At 38.9% G+C, this 17,033-nt stretch overlaps 1 protein-coding gene across 1 annotated transcript in view; it reads right to left on the bottom strand.

The window, feature by feature from the left end:
• KCNG2 (potassium voltage-gated channel modifier subfamily G member 2) overlaps positions 1–16,308 on the bottom strand; it is a 168,881-nt gene extending 152,573 nt beyond the window's left edge. The window contains exon 1 of the mRNA XM_074204700.1: positions 16,237–16,308. The gene's annotated coding sequence lies outside the window, so the exon portion shown is untranslated. The remainder of the gene's footprint in view (positions 1–16,236) is intronic.
• Positions 16,309–17,033: the final 725 nt, after the last annotated feature.

The following is a 17,033-nucleotide window of genomic DNA, read 5'->3' as shown; positions in this document are numbered from 1 at the left end:
AAAATCAAGATAATATATACAAAGTACTTTGCAAACATTAAAGTGCTGCTTAAATGCTAGTTATTATCATTGTTAGCTTGTAGCATATGTTCAATTCAAGTTGATTACAGAACTGGAAAAGATTGATATTCCCATTTTAGTTTTTCAAGGAAGGGAATAAAGCAGTTAAGTAGTAAAGTGGCCAAAGCACAGGTCCTGAAGTCAGGCAGAGATGACTTCAAATCTGCCCTTAGACATTTACTAGTTGTGTGACCCTGAGCAAGTCACTTTAACTCCCATTTGCCTTTAAAAAAATTTTTTTTAAAGGAAAAAAAGATCTACAAATTATAGGATAGTGAATTGACTTCAATTACTCAGGAAATTCTCTAACAAACTATTAAAGCTATATGGTTAATGAACATCTAGGAAAGGAAGCAAGAATTACAAAGAGTCAGCATGGTTTCAACCATAATAGTCATGTCAGGTTGATTTTCTTTCTTTTTCTTCCTCCCTTCCTTCTTTCCTCCTCTCTACAAAACCAGTCATTTGGGGAATGGCAGTAGATTACCTAGACTTTAGGAAGTATTTTGATTCTGTGACCTACCACCACATTGCCATTCTTACTGTAATTGAAACCAAATATATAAAGAAGTTACTCATTCTCCTCAGAGAAGGGAATAAAAAGAGTTGGCAAGGAAGACCTCTCAGAGGCAGAGGCATTTGCAATGAACCTTGAAGGATGGGTGGGAATTAAATTTCACTTTGGGTATTTTTTCCTCAGTCCCAATTTTCACATTCCTCTTCCTCCCCCCCCCTCTCTTTTTCTATCTGGATTTTGCCAGATAGTAGAATTATTTTTTGCATGGCAAATTACAAAGAGATGCCTGCTGCTTTTCTAGTTGACATCCTTTCAAATGGCACTCCTCATGTGCCAACAGGTTTGCACTTGTTTCTGTCTGCATAAGCCTTTAAAATCAGAGAGACAAAGCCCAGAGGAAACTGCTACAACTGCTTGGTCAACAGCATGGAGAACATTAGCATAGTCTTTTTAGCCAGGGCTGAGGTTCAATTGCAGGGCAATCCTGAATGCAGAATAAGTACATAATTGAAGAGCAGTTTAACATCCCTCATTAACCCTGAGAAAACTGAGTCTTCATTATGAATAGAGTTAGAAAGGTTGTTGTTTTTTTTTAAATAAGAAAGCCAGGGGAAAAAACAAGAAGTTTCCCATGCAATAAGCTAACCATAGAAAGAGAGAAATCTGTAAGTTTGATTAAAGTCTGTTTGAATATATTTCTACTACATCTTCTTAACTCACCTTCTGTTCTGCATTATTGGGATGGAGTTTTAAGATATTCCATCTTTAAAAAATTTAAATACATACTGTAGAACTGTGTGTGTGTGTGTGTGTGTGTGTGTGTGTGTGTGTGTGTGTTAAAAAATTCTGAGTAAAAAGCATGCTGGTATATATAGGACATGATATATGAACAGGACCAGATTCTTTCAGGCAACATATTATAGTACAGTAAGGGTAAGACTAGGAATCAAGAGAAATATGTTTTAGAATTTATGCTACTAATCATTGAAAGTCATTTAACCTGTTTCCTCCTCTTTTAGATAAACAGGTTGGACTTCTGAGTTCCTTTCCAGATCTCACATTCTGTGATTCTATAATTGTCATCATCATAATAGCCCACATTAGCAAGCTACACTTAACAATTTAAATCATAAAAAGGAGGTAGAAGAGTGTCTTGTCTATGAGACATTTGAAAACTAAATGAATAGATGGAGAGGCAGAAGCAGGAAGAAAGGACAAGGAAAGAAAACAATTTTCCCCTCTTACTTTCTCACTATCTTGTGCTTGGATCCACTAAATATTAGCAAAATTGGTTGTCCTTGGCATGAAAAGGAAAGAATATTCCTTTCTTTTTTTTTTTTTTGTTCCTGCAAAAGATTCTCCTAAATCAATGTTTCTATTTCACCCTGTAATGGAGCTGTTGCAATCTAAGAGTGGAATCTGTAACTTCATTAATTCGCATGCTCTCCCCACCAGAGGTCAAATGAAACTATTTTTACTCTTTATCATCTTTTAAGAACCAACAACAAATTAAAAAATAAATAGCTCAAGTGGGAAATTTCCAGTTAAACAAAAGGCTAGCAAAAGATCTTTGCTGTTAGACTATTTATTATTTCATTTCCTCTATTTTTATAAAAAATATGATATGAGAATTAATATGGGGATGACATGCTATCAGTGAAGCTCCTCTTTTGACCTCCGTATCATATTGGAAGAAGTCAGCATGGCTCTTAGTGAATAGAGAACCACCACTGGACTAAAGTTAGCAATGATCAGCGAATTACACTGCTGGCAACCCAGCAGTGGTGGTTACACTCCTTAGGGAATATATCTCAAAATACTTCAAGAATCTATTATTTTATCATTGTGTAGTTACTACAACACAGATTAAAATGCCTTTAAGGCTTAGTAGATAGTGTTTCAGAGTTGTTAGGGTGGAAAATGCTTAGAAACAGTGAGAAGACATAGTGGATAGAGAGATGGACCTGAGTCAGGAAGACCTCAGTTCAAGTCAGGCCTCAAACAAATTACTGTGTGACCCTGGGTAAGTCACTTAAATCTCTTTGCCTCAACTGTAGAATAGCAGTACTTACCTTACAAGGTTATTAATGAGGTTCAAATGAATGAGTTAATATTTGTAAAAGCACCTAGCACAAGGTCTGGCACCAGCAGCTGCTTTATAAAACCTTATTCCCCTTCTTTTCCTTTCCCTTTCCTTCATCACCCTACAGTCCTATGGAGATCTTGTTCCTCTCTGAATTTGCTTAGTCTGGTGCTTGGACAACCTGCAGTCTGACAGCTGGTCAGGAATCTGTGCTTTAGGAACAAAATCTTTGCTATCCTTAGTGAAATGATAAATTGTCTTTATACTTAATTCTTCTTTAAGCCTGTACAAAATCCTCACAGAAGGCAGCAATCATTAAAGTGTTGATTGTCAGAGAACATTTTTATTGTGTCAGTGGCAATGTCCTGATCTCATGAGTAAAATTTAAAGTCCATATGCAATTTCTTGCAAATTGGTTCAAGTCCTTGTACAGTGTATGGTAAATATGGATTTAACTATGACTTAGCCACTAGTTTATGGACCAATTATGGAAGGGAAAAGTCAGGTGTAAAACCATGGCTTAAAGTTCAAAATTCTTGTTTGGAATTTAGAGTCTTCATGAAGAGAATGTTTGCTTTCTGAAACTATTAAGGTCTGGAAGGGAGATAGCTGTGAGAGAACAAAGGGTAGTCAGCTTGGACAAATTGCTTAATCTTATGGATTTATAAAGCAGAGATGTTGGTGATATTTTCATGGCTTACTTTATAGAGTTGGGTGACAGAACCCTTTCTTTTTTTTTTTTTGCAAGGCAAATGGGCTTAAGTGGCTTGCCCAAGGCCACACAGCTAGGCAATTATTAAGTGGCTAGGTAATTATTAAGTATCAGAGGCCGTACTTGAACTCAGGGACTCCTGACTCCAGGGTCAGTGCTCTATCTACTGTGCCACCTAGCCGCCCTGAAGAGAACCCTTTCTAAAAGGTAAATAATTGGAGGCATCATAATGTTGTGAGCAGCAATCTCAGGAAGGCCAGGTCTCAAGTTCCCCTTCCTTCCTTCCTTCCTTCCTTCCTTCCTTCCTTCCTTCCTTCCTTCCTTCCTTCCTTCCTTCCTTCCTTCCTTCCTTCTTCCTTCTTCTTTCCTTCCTTCCTTCCTTCCTTCCTTCCTTCCTTCCTTCCTTCCTTCCTTCCTTCCTTCCTTCCTTCCTTCCTTCCTTCCTTCCTTCCTTCCATATTTTCTGCAGCTAGGTGGAACAGTATTTAGAGCATGGGGTCTAAAGTCAGGACCATTTGAGCCTCAGCCTCAGCCTCAGCCTCAGCCTCAGCCTCAGCCTCAGATATTCTCTTAATAGCTATTTGCCTAGGCAAATCACTGAACTACTGTCTGCTTCAGTTTCCTTACCTGTAAAATGGGGTTAATAATAGCATTTACCTCACATGTTTGTTCTGAATATCAAATGAGATATTTGTAAAGTGCTCAGCATAGTACCTGGAACACTGCAGTAAATAAAATCTTGTCCTCTTCTCCTTCCCTACTTTCTATCATCAATACCTTTGAATAAATATTGTGCATCTGATAGAATACATGAACTAAATATGCTATTTTTAAAAGTTGAAAGTGCTGGCATATCATAGATCTATGTCTTCAAAAGCATATGCTGGGGAACAGATGAAATTAATCAAAGGGTCACTCAGACATAGATTTTTCAGCAGAGCTGTAGAATTTTTTATGAATTGATGGGATCTTTTATCTTGAACTATGAAAGGCAGTGATAAGGAAGAAAATGATGGAACTATCAACATCAGTAGGTTTGGAGTCAGGGGACAGCAGGATTCCACCCCCAAAACTTGATTATGTTGGGAATCAAAGACGAAAATATTTAAATTCAGACACTAGTGAGCCACCCTGAAAAACCACAGCAACAGTCAAACTAATTCTAAATCATTAGACTGTACTTTCATCTCTTCTACATCACACAATTCAATAAATTGCTAGAACAAGCTCCAGAAGAAAAATATTTTAAGATGTTCAGCATTTTCAATGCTTAGTAAATATTTGCCTCACTTTATACCACAAATCCAGAATCATTACCTAAAGCAATTGGTGTAAGGGAAGAAAAGTCATAGGGGCAGCACAGCTAAGCATCAGGGGGGCTTGGGACATGGTTGCAAAACAAATTTAAAAGCAATACATTTTAATACTGGTAGATCAGGCAGATTTATCTGTGAACTTCAAAGTGAAACAGAAATATAATGTAGAAGAAATGCTATCCATTCAGAGGGAGCTCCCTTGGCTTTTTAATCTCCATTCCATGTAATATACCACACATCCTTTCTTCTTTCCTATCTCAAAAAAGTATCTATATACCTAAGACTAAAACCTCCACCTGTGCCTTTGATCCTATTCTCTCCTTCCTCTTCCGTGTCTTTGTTTGAGGGATCATTTCTTTTCTCCCAGTCATCAAAGATCTCTCCAAAATTTAAATTCAACTATCGTTAATATGTTTACCCCCAATTGTTCATTCCCATCTCACTATAAATAAACAGATTTTTACAATCCTAAAAAGTTTTTTCTCTGATCCTTCTACCTGGCCCCTCCCACCCCTCCCCAGCTATCATCATATTTCTTTCTTCCTTTTTATAGGGAAGTCATAGTATTCACAACTCTAATCAAGGCAATGACCAATCATGGTTTGGGAGGACTACAAGGTGATGGATTAATATGCAAATTGAGATGCACATTTTTGAATATGGCCAATATGTGAATTTGTTTTGCTTGACTGCGCTTTCATTACAAGGGTATTTTCTTCTTTTTTCAGTTAGGGAAAAGGTAGGAGGGAAAAGTACTTGATAAATGAAAAGAATCAAATTTTGAGTGGGGGAGGTAATGAGTTCTGTTTTAGATATATTGAACTTGAGGTGCCTACAGAACATCCTACCTGAGAAGTTCTAGAAATAGTTGGAGATATAATGAGTATAATTCAGCAGACAGGCTAGGATTAGATTGTGATCTGGGAACTGTCTTCGTAGAGATGGTAACTGAACTCATGGGATCTGACAATATTACCAAATAGAATACTATAAAGTGAAAAGAAAAGGGAGCCTGGCACAGGAACTGGGAGGATAACCCAGGTTAGTGGGTATGACAGATAAAGCACCCAAGAAAAGAAGACTGAGAAGTGAAAGAACTAATAAGAAGAGAACCAGAAGATAAGTGTCACACATCCTAAAGTGAAAAGGAGTATCCAAAGGGTAGAGAGGATTATTGACAGTATCAAGTGCTTCATGGGAAGTCCAAGAGAATGATCAGAAACTTTAGAAGAGTTGTTTAGCCACAAAGAGGAAGAGAAATATAGGATAATAGTTTGCAGAGATGTTTGGATCAAGTATGTTTTTTAAGGGGGAAAGAGAAGAGAAATACATTTATATAGTAGCTTCATGAGCCAAGTTCTGTGCTAAACATTTTATAGATATTATCTCATTTGATCCTTTCAGCAATTCTGCAAAGAATGTGCTGTTATTGTCTCATTTTATAGTCAAAGAAACTGCTTGCCCAGAGATATATAGCTAAGAACTTAGGTCTCCCTAAAATATGTCTCCTGGATACTTTGATGTCTATAAGGATGAGGAAGGCATGGACATGTTTGTAAGCATCAGAGAAAGAGTCAGTAGATGGGGAGAGATTGAAAATAAAAGACATAACCTAGATAATACTTGGGGCAACCTGAAGGATATATCAGGAGAGAGGGGAATCAAGGACACATGTGGTAAGACTAGTCTTGACAAAGAGAAGGGCCATTTCTTCCTCTGAGACTAGGATAAAGGAGTAAATAAGGAAAAAGAGATGTCTGAGTGATACGAATTGTCTCAATAGTTTTTTCAATGACTATGAGGCAAAGTAGGACAGCTGGGTGATGCAGTGGCTCTCACTGGCCCTGAAGTCAGGAGGACCTGAGTTCAAATCTGGCATCAGATATTTGATAGTTCTAGCTATGTGGGCAAGTCACTTAACCCTGGTTGTCTCACATTCAGGGCCAGATCCAGTCATCCTGGTTCATATCTGGTCACTGGACCCAGATGAATCTGAAGGAGAAAGTGAGGTTGATGATTTAGCACAGCACCCCCCCCCCACTCAAATCCAATTCACTTCCTTGTCATGGCATTACTTCCCAAATGTCATGGTGTACTTTGAGAATGAAAGACAATCATCATTATCATGAGACAAAGTCCTAAGCTGAGAGAATAAGGATAGAGAAGATCATGGAAGACTCAAAAGAACAGATATGGAAAAGTGGAATAATAAATCCATTCAGGAGGATTAGAATGACTGTCTTGCTTCTTAATATTAGATAACAGAAATTTGTGGTGGTAGCAGTTAGAAGAGTTTCATGATTTCCTCTACGACTGTTCAGCAGCATGTGGAGTAGAAGTGGATGGTAGGGTGACCCCAAGGTGTGGGCTTGCAAAGTGTAACAGGGAAATAGTACTCCAATAGGACAAAGGTGCAAGGGAAATAAGGGTGTAAAAAATTATGGAGTTGGAATAGGAAAAGGAAGGAGGAAGGAAAAGAACTAAGGGATGGAAGGAATGGAAGACAATGGATAATGAAAGGAAATATGGAATGATAAAAGGTTGTGATCAAATTTTCAGAATTTCTGAAATTCTGAAACAAGAATTTCAGAGTTCATGAACATAGATCATTTGCAGTTGACATTAAGAAGAAGGATTTTACTGAAAAGCTGAGTTTAGGTTGAAGAAAAGTTCACAGGAATTGAGTAGACTGAGGGACTGAGAAGTTAGAGTATTTGAGGGTGTCAACATGTTGAAGTCCTTTAGTATACAGGAAGAGATAAGGAGAAGAGATAAGAGCTTGGTATAAACTTGGAGAATGAAGAAGAATATATACTTGGGATTTTAAAGAGAGTATGAAAAATCACCTTATCTGGAATGGGTGGGAAATTTGGGTAACATGTATTTCAAACATGATGTTGATTAATGAATATGGTCAAAAGAAGGTCTGGAAGTGGCAACTGGTGAGCAATTCTAATGCTTTCCTCAGGATTGGTGATTTTAGGGGCATAAGAGGAAAATGTAGCTACTACTGCAAAAAGTGGTGACAAAAGCAGAGTCATTGGTGGGCAGTGGTATCTCAGTGAAGTCCAGCATATAAAGAGTGAGAAAGATAATTATAATGAAAGAATACTTCTGAAATAAGAACTCCAAAGGGTAAAGTGGAAGGAGAGGGCAGATCCAAAGTAGAGTGTTGGGAAGAGTGAGAAGGTTGAGATGGGTGGAACCTGAGAGAGTAGGACCTGTAGTAAAGAAATGGAGACTGTGCTTCAGCAGTTTGTCTCCTGACTAGCTCTGACTCTCTCCAACTACTATCAGTATTAGTATTGTTGGAGAGAAAAATCTTTGAAGACAAAATGGGATTAGACAATTCAGGGTCCTTCCTTGAAGTTTAGTTTCATGACATATATTATATTATATTAAATTATATAATATATAATATAATACATAATATATTACATTATATTATATTATTATATTATCTTAGTTGTATTATTTAAGTCTCAAGGAGCACCTCCTCAGAGAAGGCAAGAACAGGTGGAGCCCAACTAAAGTCTAGATATTTTGCTTATTCCAGAGGAAGCCTTGGAGCAGCTTAAAACTGCACGAGTTTTCTGGAATAACTTGTATTTAGTTTTTGTCAGTTTCCTTGTTGTTGGTATCAAACATAGAATGCTACTATTTTTGTATAATTTTTCCATCTCCTCCAAAAGGAGATTTTTCTTCTTAGAAATAAAAAGCTTCCAAAATAAAACAACCCCCTGAAATATATTACCTTTATAAGTATGCTATGGCTATTTTAGTATTAATATAATGCTTTATGAATACAAAATGCATACCAAAAAGTGTGTAAATGCTTTACCTCACATATCCTTACCACCAGCTTTTGAGGGAAATAGTGTAAGTATTATCCCCATTTCAGAGATGAAAAGACTTGCCAGTTAATACTTTTAGAAAATGGCAGAGCCTGTGACAAGACATTCTGCCTATTTCCTTTTCTTCTTCAAGTGATATATAAAGGAAAATATGTAGATGAGTCCCAGCCTACCCAGAATTTATCAATATCTTATGATGAACATTGAAAAGGAATACTTGGGGGCGGCTAGGTGGCGCAGTGGATAAAGCACTGGCCTTGCAGTCAGGAGTACCTGGGTTCAAATCCGGTCTCAGACACTTGATAATTACCTAGCTGTGTGGCCTTGGGCAAGCCACTTAACCCCATTGCCTTGCAAAAACCTAAAAAAAAAAAAAGAAAGAAAAGGAATACCTTCTTCCTTCATTTTCCTATACAGTTAATCTATTCAAATGGCATTAGCTTTTAATGAATTTTAGTTTTCTGTCATGTGTTTATTTAATTGTATTAATTACCATGCTGTTTAATATGATGTTCTAATTTGAAACCTCTTATATAATATTTCTCTTCCTGATAATCTGAAAGAAAAAATAGAACAAAACCCACCCCATCCTCCACACACACACAAAAATCCAATTAGTTCCTTTAAGCTATAATTTAACTGAATTTAGAGAGGAACCATCTTCAAATTAACCTGATGGTTTTTCAGGCTGCCATGAGTCCCTATAACTCTTGCCTTTTAATTTTACAATATAAAAATCTAGCCCAAGAGTGAAACTTGACAACTTTAAATATCTAAAAGAGTAAATTAAATTGTGACAATTTAATCTCCAAAATTCCCAACTATTTCTAAAGCATACTTTGTCTTTATGATGAAAACTTTTAACAAGGACTCAGGTTATCCTAAAGAAGTCCTAGATCTGCTAGAGAGAAGAAACAGATGTCTACCATCTGGAATAGGGTACACTTTGTTAACATGACTCTGGTGATGAGCCATGAGAAAAACAAAGATGCTGTGAAAAACTAAGAAATGCTATATTATTAAACTGCATCCAAAAGTACAACCCCATTTCAATGACTTGAAAGAGACAGGGGAGGGACAGGTAACTTAAGTATGTGAAGTTTATAAGCTTGTCTTTGGAGACTGAGGAGTCACTCTAGGTTATGAGAAACTATGTACGGTTAACTTCTCATTTTTAGATTTCTCTCTTTTCTACCTATATTTCACTTTTATCTTTTATTTTAACATAGTAAGCAAAACATACAAAGCATTTAATATTTACTGAAATGAATTCTGTACTATGCTTAATTTAGTTCTTTATTTTTCTTCCTAAAGAATATCATCAACCTATAAGAATATTCATTTGTGCTTATAGTCTTTATTGCATTTCTAATGATATATTTCTCCTCCAATTCATGGTTTTTAACTGATTTTTAGACAAGTAAAAAAGATCATCTTGCATCCCATCCCTAAGTCTAAATGGTATGATTTTATATATTTTATCTATAAATATAATATAAATTTTTACATTTTATAAGTCATTTTATCTGATCATTGTTTTAAGGACTAAGACTTAGGACCCCTTCTCAGGATCAAGTTTTTAAATGAATGAAATCATATATACATACATATATATATATATATATATATATAGGATTACAAAGGAAACTGATTATATTAAAATACAAATATCAGAATTAAAAAAAATGGACACTCCCTTCCCCCATGTACATAATAAAGAGGTAGATAACTTCAGTACTTAAAAAAATCAGTTTTAAAAACTAATTTATTTAATCTTTCATCATAAATATTCCCACTCCACCCCCCCACCCCATTGGACTATAAGCTTCCTGAAAACAAGGACTTTGTATTCCCAGGATTTCGCTCTGGCACAAAGTGGGTGCTTAAAAAAATACTAATTCACTAAACTGAAGTCAGAATTTTTTTTACTCAAGAATATTTGAAGCATTTTCCTAATATAAATCACCCTTCTCATGACACTTTCAAAAACAATGAACATTTGATCATTTATGGTTCAGAATAAAATGAGGCAATGTAGTGTAGTGCATAGAAAGCTGGCTATGGAGACAAGAAGGCATTATTCAAACCCTATCTCTGACAAAAATACTGATTGTATGATCATGAGCTAGTGCTCTAGGTAACTTTTTTTTTTTTTAGGTTTTTGCAAGGCAAATGGGGTTAAGTGGATTGCCCAAGGCCACACAGCTAGGTAATTATTAAGTGTATGAGACCGGATTTGAACCCAGGTACTCCTGACTCCAAGGCTGGTGCTTTATCCACTACACCACCTAGCCACCCCTCTAGGTAACTTTCTGAGACTATAAGTTACAGAGAAGGGGCTGATTGGTTAGCTTGTTGAGAAAAAATAATAGTACTTCACCATGAAGTTCCTTCAGGATAAAACCATGGAAGTCCAGTAACACACAACTAAAGAATAAATTACTCCACCATCTTTTATAGATTAGGAAACTAAGACCCAGAAAGATTAATGACGTGCCCTTAGTACTAATTAGAGGCAGAGTTCAAACTAAGTCCAAGGTCTTTTCTGGGATTTTCACTACACAAAACAACCTCCACACTCTATGTTATTGGAGTATTATTCTGACAGTATTGGGGGGGGGGGGGTCTACCAAATATAAAATAATCTAATAATAGCAAACTAATAACATCTCAGGTATTTTCTCCTCCTGCACCACATTCAAGTGAGATAGCTCTCCAGAGGTCAAACACATTACTCTTAATTTTTCCCTCTCATTCTGTTTTGATCTCTTTACACCCTGTCATTCATTTACTCATTCAGTTTTCAGCACAATCACATCTTAATTCTGGCCCCATATGTTCCCCTTTTCTTATTTCCACCTCCACACATCCTTCCACATTGGCACAAAAGCCTGGAACAGCCTCCCACTACCTATACAACCCTCCGACTCTTTCTGCCCTCTTTTTAATATCTCAAAAAAAGACATACTTGTTCAAGAAAACCTGTTCAGAAACTATCTTAATGAAGAAAATGATTTCAAAGGCAGACTTATTTTTATCAATGCATAATAAGAACATGTGATTTCCTCCTAGACCTTGTCTCATTCTCGTTTGTCTGACAGATTGTTGATTATTGATACTTTGCATTTAAAAAAAAGTTTTGGCAATGGAGTACTGGATTTTGAATTCCAATACTTCCTCAATTAGTTATATGATTGTGATCTGTAACTTAAGAACTTGAGGCTTCAGTTTCTTCCTATGTAAAATGAAGGTAAGTGGGCTAAATGATCTCTAAGAACTCTTAAGGCTATAGAATTTTTGCTACTTTAATTCTTCCATTGAAGTCCTACCTAAATGCCTCATCACGATAGGGTGGTGAGTGTGGGGTCCTGAAAGATATGCCAGTGGAAGAGTTTGGTTGGCAAGTTTTATCAAAAAAGGAAGGCTTCAATTAGTGGGCAGAAATGGATGACTTGTCTGTTGTCCAGGTATCAGTCAGATCAAGTCAGAAAGACTCATCATCAGAAGAATGTTTACAAAGTAATGACTTTTTATGGGGTGAGAGGGTCACAACAATTCAGGAAACTGCCTGTTAAGATGTCAAAGTCTGGGTTGGAAGGGAACAGTACTCTCAATGACAAAATCATGGATTTTTTAAAAAATTAATATATGTAAGCATTATTTTATATTTGAAGTCCTGAAATTGGAATAAGAAAAATCAGATTATAAGTTTCAGTAGCTATATAACCATAGGCAAATCATAAACTCTTTGAATATCAATTTTCCTGTCTATAAAATGAACATAAAAATATTGGCACAACCCACTGAGTTACAGTTGTGTGGAAAATGTTTTGTAAACTCTAAAGTAAGATAGATATATAAATGTATATTTAGAGAGAATTTTGAGTTGTAATGTTTCATTTTATTTATTCATAAATATTATATATAGTAATCAATCAATAATTGCTTCTTAGTTACCTACTACCCTACTATGTACCAGAAAACTATACAAAGTACTGTTGATGTAAAGACAAAAATGAAACATTTCCTGACCTTGAGGAATTTACATGGGATAAGAGGAGTCAACAAGTACAAATAGAAATAGAAACAAAATAAATGTTAATTTTGAGGGAAAGACCATAATAGCTGCGTCTGCCGGTGAGAAGGATAGTCAGAGAAGACCTCATAGTGACATTTGAATTGAACCTTGAAGGAACGTAGGGAATCTAAAAAGCATAGGTAAGAAAGAAGTGTATTTCAGATAGAGGGGACAGCCTGTCCAAAGAATCAAAGAGAGTAGATGGGATGTACTGTATGAGGAAGACCAGGGTCTTCTTACAGTAAGAAGATCAGCTGTGTAACATAAAGGAAAATAAGGCAAGATTGTCAGATTGGTGCCAAACTGACTATCAAACTGTATTTGATCTTAAGAGATTGGGGAGACTGGTTCTATTAAACCTTTTAGATATCACTTGTGGGGGCGCTAGGGGGCGCAGTGGGGGGTGGCTAGGTGGCGCAGTGGATAGAGCACGGCCCTTGAGTCAGGAGTACCTGGGTTCAAATCCGACCTCAGACACTTAATAATTACCTAGCTGTGTGGCCTTGAGCAAGCCACAGCCCCATTGCCTTGCAAAAAAGAAAGAAGGAAGGAAGGAAGGAAGGAAGGAAGGAAGGAAGGAGGAAGGAAGGAAGGAAGGAAGGAAGGAAGGAAGGAAGGAAGGAAGGAAGGAAGGAAGGAAAGAAATAGATATCATTTGTGAAATTGTTGGATCAAAATTATTCAACTTGAACTGCCCAAATCAGAATAAAATGACTGGAAAATAAAAAAATAAATAAAACTATGATGTTACATAGATAATGTTAACTTGAGATTTTCTAAGTCAATATGCACCTTTCAGGGGTGTTTCTATTACTGCTTGACAGCACTGGTATGAATAATGGATTGGAGAGGGGGCAGAATGGAGTTAGGGAGAGTGACTAGGAGGTTATTGCACTCTTCTAGTCAAGGTGATAAACTGGGGTGATAAACAGTGTGAGTGGAGAGAAGGGTGAGATTCAAGAAATGTTATGGAGGTTAAAATGAACAAAACTCAATGGCTAATTTGATATATGGAATGAGAGGAGGCAAGAAACTAAGGGTGCCTCCAAGGTCCCCAACTGTAGGCTAGTATTGTCAGAATCTCTGACTTAATTCATTAATTAAGCATATAACATGAGCAGGGCAGTAGGCTAAAACCTGAAAGAAAGAAGACTCAAGCTCCACTAAAATATTCTACTTCATTTATATCGACTATGTTTCTTTCCTCTGTGCTCCCAAATCTACCCCAAAATGCCATTTGATTAAAAAAAAATCTTTGCAAAGTAGAACATGAAAACTGAAGAACAAGAAAAGGAAAACTCAAAATGCTATTTTGACTTTGACCTTGAAAAAAGAAAATCTGACGGTTGTTTTCAGTCTTTTCTTTTACAATTGCTATTCTATTATAAAACCATAAAAAGTAGACCTTAAAAAACTCAATCATATATACTTCTTGGTGTGTTTCATATATCTTTAGCATATTATAAGAAGTCCAAAACCAAGGAATTGAACTACCCAAAATATAACTTCAAAATGCAAAGTTCAGTATATGCCATTACACTGTGATACCAGTGCCCCAACAATAGAATAACCTCATTAACTTCCTAACTATCACTAATAAGTTAAAATCCTTATATTCAGATTGTACTCTGATTATTATTTAAAATACTGATAAGTAGATGAAATATAGAGCAGGATCTGAAAGAATGCTTCTCTTTAGTGAAGTACTAATGCTTACATATTGTAGCAGAAATTAAAATCCCACTGTGCTTTGATTATATTGATATGAGAAAATATAAATTGTAGGACAATTTACATTAATTGAACAATATTTACTCCCTAACCAGAATATTTTAAACATCTTGCTTATTGAGAAAAGTCAGATACTGAAGAGTTAATTCAGTCTTGTACTTAACAATTCCATAGGGATCATATCATAATGTAATCAGCCCAAGGTTTCCTAACAATGTCAAAATCTATTATTCACAGCATGCCACTTGATCATAAAATTAGATTTGAGCAAGAGGGCTGGCTTTATGGCTTTAGAGAAATTGGGGTCCTTGGAGGAAATGGAAGTGGGAAAGGAGAGGGGAAGAGGGTTTTTTTTTAAAAAAAACGTAAGGCGGAAAGACTTCCTAAAATCCATACTATACACACAAGTCAATCATAAAATGCCAGAGATTGTTTCTTTTTGTGTTTGGAGAGATAGGATGAGGGTGAAGAGTGGGAAATAAAGGGAGGGTAAACCATTAAATTAACAGTTTAAAATCACATCTGATACTTTCCTTGTACAAATATCACCCAATATGAAATTAGAGATAAAAGGAGGATTGGGGGTCTAAAATGAAATTGTCAGAATTTAAGCATTGTTATTAAAAGAACATTTTTAAAGACAGAGATGGAGAAAGGAGGGCCTACGTCCAAGCAATATACAATGGAGAAAAGATACAACCCAAATTCTCACCAGAGTACCCCGGTTGTCAGCACCGTGGTCCTCTTTGTTTCTGAGAGACCAGGAAAAGGGGAAAGCCCTGGCTGGGATCCCCAAATTCATCTGAAGCTCCCCTCTGATTCGTCTTCACTTAAGAGATCCAAACGAAATGGGGTGGTTGTTGCTAACTACAACAAACCAAAAGAAACCTAAATCAAAGCCCACGACTCAAGCAGACCTTTCTTTAGCCCTACACCCCTCTTATCCTAGAGCCAACGTCAAAGGCAAGAAGGAAATGGAAGGAAGAAGTCCATAGCTCCCTTCCATCAGAGCCAACCCAAATCCCAGTGGAACTGATTGAGGTGTTAGCCAGAGGCAGGATTTTTATTTGCTTTAGCTAAGAAGCATGCCTTCGCTCTGACCCTGTGCCCCACTGGATTCATCGAAAATTCATATCCTGATGTCAATCTCTCTTGGTTTTACCCCCCCTTCCGGCAAGAAAGCTCTCAGCCCCCAGCAAAGGGAGCACGTAAAGCAAATTAGAGTCCCAGCCACTTTGCCTGAAGTTTTCGTCCAGTTTCCCTGGCAGCCCTCAGACAGCAGCTAGCTAGTTTAGTAGCCTGCTTTACCTCCAGGAGAAAAGGCAGAAAACCGGCAGCGAGGTCAGAGGATGGTAGAACCCAAGGGAGGGAGCAAGGTGAAGGCGTGGGCTGAGGAGGAAGGCGAACGGGGAGCAGCGGCTAGCCTGGCTCTCCTTGGCCGCGAGCTGCGGCACCGGCTTTCCCAGCACCTCCCGAACCCCACACATCCCACATCAGCAAGAAGCCAAGCCCTTTCACCGCCCTCGGGACCTCCTTCCCAGCTTGACTGTACATTCCTGGGAAGTGCACCTGGGTGTCCCTAGGCACCCCACGGCTCACAGGTTAGAGCTGTAGGGCTGTCGGGGCCATCTAACCCGGCCCCTTTATTTCAGAGACCCAAGGTCACCTAGGGAGTAAGCATCAGAAGAAGGGTTTAAACTCAGGTGCCCACACTCTTTGCCCCTAGGATGCGCGCGAGAAGTCCCTGCCAGGGCGTTACCCCCAGCCCCGGCTCCGAGCTCAACTCCCTGAAGTCCTCTTGGACTGAGCAGGGAAGCAAAGTTTTCCTCCCCCCGGGACTGGTCCCTTTCCTCCCTTCCTGCGGGTCCCCGCGGGGTCCTCTTACCTCCCGGCCTCTTCCTCCACTTCCCCGCCCGGCGCGAGCTGCTGCGGAGCGAGGGCTGAGCAAGTGGTCTGGTGCCCGAGGAAGGTCCCGGGTCCTTGCCTCTCCCTAGGCTGCCTCCGCCTCGAGCCAGGCTGCCTGCCTCTGCCCCCTGCAGGCGGTGCCGGCTGCCAGGCGGGCGGCCAGCGCCGAGACCCTGGGGACCCGAGACTCCGGCCCAGGACTGGCTGCCCACGTGCAGGAGCAGAGGAGTGGGGCCTCTGAGGAGTGGGCTCCTGGGGGGCCGCGGGGGCTGCACCAAGAAAGGGGCAGGAGAAGCGGAGCTTCCCGAGGCCCCAGCCCCCTGAGCGCCCCCCCCCCTTGGCTTTCCCTGCCCCCGAAAGGAGCTGACCCCCGGTCTCTCCCGACCTCCACCCCGACGATGGCCAGCGGCAGCTGAATGAGCCCCGCGACGGCCGGGCCACCCCACCTCCTCCGCTGCTTCCCTCCTCGGGTCCTGGATCAGCCCGAGCTGTCGCCACTCTCCTCTCTGCCTCTCTCCTCTTTTCTTCTCCTTTTCTCCTGGCTTAGTGTCGGGGTCGCTGGGCCCCGGGGATATCTTCCCCAACTTCGCTCCTGGGACTAACAAAGAGATCAGCGGACCTGCAGGTGAGGCTGCCAGGAAGCAGGGGTGTCCGGGCTTTCTCGGGGAGCCAGAGCCTAGGGAACCTTATGCAGACCGCTTCTCTCTCAGAGCTCTCCACCCCCTAGGAAACTCACTCTTAGGCTTATTCTCAGTCTAACTTAGTGGCGCCACAGTC

This window comes from Macrotis lagotis, chromosome X (assembly GCF_037893015.1).
Source record: "Macrotis lagotis isolate mMagLag1 chromosome X, bilby.v1.9.chrom.fasta, whole genome shotgun sequence".
NCBI lineage: Eukaryota > Metazoa > Chordata > Mammalia > Peramelemorphia > Peramelidae > Macrotis > Macrotis lagotis.
The sequence above is the reverse complement of the archived record's forward strand: the minus strand, read 5'-3'. Positions and strand labels throughout refer to the sequence as shown.